Source organism: Pan troglodytes, chromosome 7 (assembly GCF_028858775.2).
Source record: "Pan troglodytes isolate AG18354 chromosome 7, NHGRI_mPanTro3-v2.0_pri, whole genome shotgun sequence".
Taxonomy (NCBI): Eukaryota; Metazoa; Chordata; class Mammalia; order Primates; family Hominidae; genus Pan; species Pan troglodytes.
Window position 1 is genome coordinate 14,420,000 of NC_072405.2, and position 6,000 is coordinate 14,425,999.

Sequence of the window (6,000 nt, forward strand, 5' to 3'; positions counted from 1 at the left end):
TCTTTCAAAGAAATACATATGTACCTACTGCATTTTTTTTTTTTTTCATTTTTTTGAGACAGAGTCTCACTCTTGATGCCCAGGCTGGAGTGCAGTGGTGCAATCTCGGCTCCCTGCAACATCTGCCCCCCAGGTACAAGTGATTCTTCTGCCTCAGCCTCCAAACTAGCTGGGATTACAGGTGCCTGCCACAATGACCAGCTAATTTTTTTTGTATTTTTAGTAGAGACAGGGTTTTGCCATGTTGGGCAGGCTGGTCTCAAACTCCTGACCTCAGGTGATCCACCTGCCTTGGCCTCCCAAAGTGCTGGGATTACAGGCATGAGCCACAGCGCCCAGCCTCTACTGCATCTTTAATGCCTGCATACCATTCTACTGTTATAACATAAATATGTTAACTACTTTTCTATTAATAGTCATTTATAATGTTTCAGGTTTGTTGCTATTCTTGCAAGTTCTTAAAGTAGAATTGTTGAATATGTGCATTGTATTCCATTAGTGGTTACCCTGGCAGTTTTTAATACGAATGCAAATGATTTCTAAAACTAACCATTATATTTAGCATTCTCGCAAACAACTCAATCTATAAACATTTAACTTCAATCACCTCTTTCTTACTTCCATGCCATTGTGTAGTTTATATTTTTTGTTGATCTCTGAAAGAAGATACTGTCTTCCACATTAAAACGTGCTTATGTATACCCACAATTTTATGAATTTCTTTACTCACCATTTTTTCTTTCATCCCAGATCTTATATCTGAGATTTGTTTCTTTCTGTATAAAATGTTTATTTAGAAATTCTTATAGCAAAGGTCTGTTTGATGAAAACATTATAAACACTATTAGTTTTTATGTATCTTAAAATGTCTTTATTCTACCTTCAAATAATAGATTTGTTGGTGTAAAATTCTAGGTTTTGAGCATTTTTTTCCCCTCAGCTTAGTGAAAGTATTGTTCCACTGTCTTCTGACTTCCATTGTTGTTGTAAAGAAGTCAGTTGCCAGTCTAATTGTTACCCTTTTGTAGCTGATACTTCTTTCTCGCTTTTAGATAAATCTTCTCATTATTTTCCTTCTGCAATTTGATTATGATGTGTATAGCTGTAGATTCTTAAAGATTTAATCTTCTTTGAATGTGTTTTAAATATAATAATTGGAATCTTTCAATAGTAACAGAAAATTCTTGGTCTTTTTTTTTTTTTTTGAGACAGGTTCTCAACTCACTGCAACCTCCACTTCCCAGGGTCAAGTGATTCTCCCTCCTCAGCCTCCTGAGTAGCTGGGACTACAGGCATGTACTACCTCACCTGGCTAATTTTTGTATTTGTATTTTTTGTAGAGACGGGATTTTGCCATATTGCCCTGGCAGGTCTCAAACACCTGAGCTCAAACTAATCCACGCACTTCAGCCTCCCAAAGTGCTGGGATTAAAGATATGAGCCACCATGCCCAGCTGAAAATCCTTAGCCATTTTCAAATTGAATATTGCTACTTCCCCATTCTTTCTATTATGTTCTGTAATTCTGATTGTGATTCTGTGATTCTTAAACTCACTCCATACTATAAAATTCTTAATATCTTCTTAAAATTTTTAATTTAATTTTCTCTTTGTGCTGCATTCTGGTTAATTCCTGAAGAGCTATTTTGCCTTTCACTAACCTAGTCTTAAGCTGTATTTGTTATGTAATTTGAATATTGAGTTTTAAATTGAATTTACTGTACTTTTGTTTTCAAACATTCTTTTGAGATCTTTTATATTGATTTTATAATCTTTCACTCATGATGCCTTGCGTTTATATATTTGTTATAATTTTGACTGTAGATACATGTTCCTTGGTGCTTTACCTTTAGTAATTTTTGAAATCATGTTTGAAGGTAAGTTCCTTCAGAGAGAATGTGCATTTACTTCTACCTGGCACCAGAAGGGCACTCCCTTCAAAGGGAAACTTTAAAATCAATTCTAGGTTTGAAGTATTTCTGCTAAAAAAATTCTTACAGAAATTGGATTATGGTTGTGAGTTCTCAGTAAGGGAAACTAGCTCCAAGAATGAAAAAAGATGTACTTCTTAACAGTTCCTTCTGTGGGTTCTTAGCTTTGTCACATGTTCATAGATTGCTCGTGGGTTTTTCCTTACAGACTCTCCTCTTTGGTTGGACTCAAGGATTTGTCTTACGTCTCTCACACTTTGCACAGTTGTCAAACCAGAACTCAAATAAATGACATTTTAAAAGATTTTCCCAGTACAAAAGGTGGATTCAGTGCTTAGTTGCCTATAAGTATTTCTTCTTTTAACTAACTCATACTCTGGCCAGGCACAGTGGTTCATGCCTGTAATTCCAGCCCTTTGGGAGGCAGATGTGGGCAGATTACTTGAGGTCAGGAGTTCAAGACCAGCTTGGCCAACATGGTGAAACTCTGTCTCTACTAAAAATACAAAAATTAGCCAGGCATGGTGGCGCACACTTGGAGTCCCAGCTACTCGGGAGGCTGAGGCAGGAGAATCACTTCAACTCAGGACTGCACTCCAGCCTGGGTGACAGAGTGAGACTCTGTCTCAAAACAAACAAACCAACACCCAACTAACTCATACTCTCCAATGATTTTTCTTCTTTTGTATGTTCATAAATGCTTTAGAAAGAGGTGTATTTATTTAAAAATAAGTAAATGAAACTGGTATCTATTTTTGTTGTTTTCAGTGGAACAGAAGATGAGGCTATCTCTTCAGCACTATGTCAAGAAACAGCAGCACAGAAAATTCTTAAGAGCTGAACTTCAGTTTCTAATTACTTCTCACAGCCACTTCAATTTTTGCCTCTCTGAGGCATATGCTGAAATCAATTATGACATGGGAGCAGTTACACCATGGCAGAGTGAGGAAGCTGGTACATTTCTGAAACTCCATAAACTCATCAGATTATTTTTACTTTAAATGCTATAAACCTGAAGTATTTCTTTACTTGACACACACACACACACACACACACACACACTCGTACACATTTCATACTTTTGGATCAAAGCTGGTCATAAAATTGGTACCAGAAAACAAACGTGGTAGAGTTTACAGAGTTTTGAGTAAAGGAATAATCCGTGTTTATAAAGTTGACACTAAAGATATAATAAGGTAAGTTTTTTTTAAGTATTTTACAAATTCACCTATATACATGTCAGGTGTTAAGGGACATGTCATGACGAAGGCAGTGACAGTCAGTTTTATATATTTTGGAGGATTTTGCTCTGATGTTTATTTTCTTGATAACACTAGCCCTGTGTTCCAAAGCAGGATTCCTAAACCCCAAGGTGGAGTGGACAGTCTATTAAGGGAGGGAATAAAACATTTGAGCTCTATTTATAATGATTTCATCTCATCATTTTACAATTTATTTCAGTGGAATTTTATAACATATGGAATGTGCTTGTATGATTTTATATGCATGTACTTTATATAGTTATAAACATGCTCATAACAGGGAACATGTCCAGAATAGTTACTGATGGACGTGTAACCACAAAGGCCCAGAGATCAACATAAGAAACCAGGTGGCCTTTTCTATGGGTATAATACAGGAATTCATGAACACAGTTAAGATACTAAAACTTGATAGCAAGAATAGATCACAAGAAAAAAAATCATCGAAGAAACTGATGAAGAGAATGCTGACAGGAAGGAGCAAAACAGATAATCCATGCCACCCAACACTAGAGGAAAGGAAAAAAAGAAACGAAAGAAGAAGATATTGCCTCTATCTGCTTTGTTTGGCCTGCTGCATTCTTAATAATCAGACTGGTGGCATAAATCCAACTAATCGCAAATGATAATCATGCAAGTGTTTGCCCTTGCTGGTACAATGATTTCTTGCAAAGCTCTCTGAATTGCTTATGGGGTTTATTCTGGACCATCTCTGTGCTTCCTTCAAAAAAGAATAATCTTTGGCCTTGGCCAATCATCTCTCTGCTGCCTGATTAGAGAACTGAGAAGCTGAGTTAATTTCACTTCCATGATACTCTTCAGTTGCAGGGAAACCCATTAATTGTTTTCTTTGAGAAGATATTTTAAAACTTGAGCTGCTAAATAATTTCCTCCTGAAAGGGGAAATCCCAGTCATGGGATTGTCTACCTTGCAGACATAAAGGGGCTTAGAGGACAAGAGTGTCTGTGCTTTCCTACCTGGCTCCTACGAGGCATGTAGAGTTATGTGGGCAATCCCTAAATTGTCTAGAACCAGAGTGGCCACTTCTAATCAGTTCCTGCAAAAAGTCAGTGCTTGGCTCTCCGAGACAAGTACCCAGACAAGCAACACACAAAGAACAGTCTTCTGTTAGCACCAGGCATGTGCAGAGAATCTGAGGTAGACAAAGAAGTGGGGGAAGATTTGCTGTCTCTTATGCTACTATAGAAAGACATTATCCATGGGCTGGAGTCGGAGGAGAATGGGTCTATCTCAATGAGTTTATTCTCTTCTAGTTGTTGAAGGTACAGGAACCAGTAAAGTAACTTTCTCTCTGAGAAGAATTCAAACAGAGCAGAGAGCTCAGTAATTTGCCTAAAATTTTATGACAAATTGTATATGCATTTGGAACTATGCATCTTTTTTTTTCTGGGAAGGTACTTAGAGATTGCGAAAATGCTTTGACCTACAGAATGTTAACAATGATTGCTTTAGAGGAATTAGAAGCACACAAGTGTTTCTTGGACATCTTTTCATTCAAAAAGGATCATAGTTCTTAGATAGAACCCTCAAAGGGTTGGTGACTCAGGCCTGTAATCCCAGCACTTTTGGAGGCCGAGGCAGATGGATCACTTGAGTTCAGGAATTCAAGACCAGCCTGGCCAATATGGTGAAACCACGTCTCTACTAAAAATACAAAAATTAGCCAGGCGTGGTGGTGCATGCCTGTGATCCCACCTAGTCGGGAGGCAGAGACAGGAGAATCACTTGAATCCAAGAGGCAGAGGTTGCAGTGCGTGAGCCGAGATGGTGCCTCTGCACTCCAGCCCAGGTGATAGAGCAAGACTCTGTCTCAAAACAAAACAAAGCAAAGTCCTCTAATTCTTACCCCACTGCTGAAAGGTCTAATAAATACTTCCAAGCAGATGAAGGCAATGGTGTTGCTCGTGGTAGGAGATTGTATTTAAAGATGTCTACACTTTTCTTTCTTTAACAGGCACACAAATGACTGATACATTTCTCATAAAAACCAAAATTTGTTAAATCCCAGCAAAAGCACTTTGAATTGAATAAGAAGCCTCTATTATAATATTTTTAAACTTTCCTTTTCCTATACATCTTCAAGGAAGAAGAATCTACAATGGAATAACATGTGTGTTGGGGCATTGATGTATAAGAAGCTGTCATTTTAGTGGTTAAGTGTGCAAATTCTGGAGCTAGATGCCTGAGTTCAAGTTCTAACTCCCCCACTTGGTTCCTACTCAGTTTTCTCATCTGTGAAATGGGAATAACAATATATGCCCCATTGAGTTGCTGTGACTTAATGACTTAATGCCTGCAAAGTCCTTAGAGCAGTGCCTGATTCCTTGTAAAACTAGAGAAATGCCTGCTTATCTTCTTAAATGTATTTTCCCTTGTGAATTTCCTTTGACACTTTGCTCCTTCTCTCCAGCCAATGACTAGACTGTAGTCTGTGATCATTGACACAGGGAAGGGACGTGACGGCAAAGATCAGAGAGAGAAAAAAGTCTTCTTCTGGCTTTTAAGTTTCAAAGGTAAGCTCTGAGGAAACGGAGACAGGACAGAGACAAGAGCTACATAGACTATCAAATGAATAATAGGAAGAGGTTCTGCCTTTCACGCCTGCATACATATAGGCTAGAAAAGGCTGCCTAAGACTGGGAGGAGAATGAATTGGATCCGGGAGTTGCGAGTGTAGATACTGGTAGGTCCCTGAGAAAGAGGCCCATGAACCCTGGGTCCCATGTCAAGTTTTAGGGATGCTGGAGCCAAAACCAACCAAACCAAGCAAACAGCAAGCCAACCTT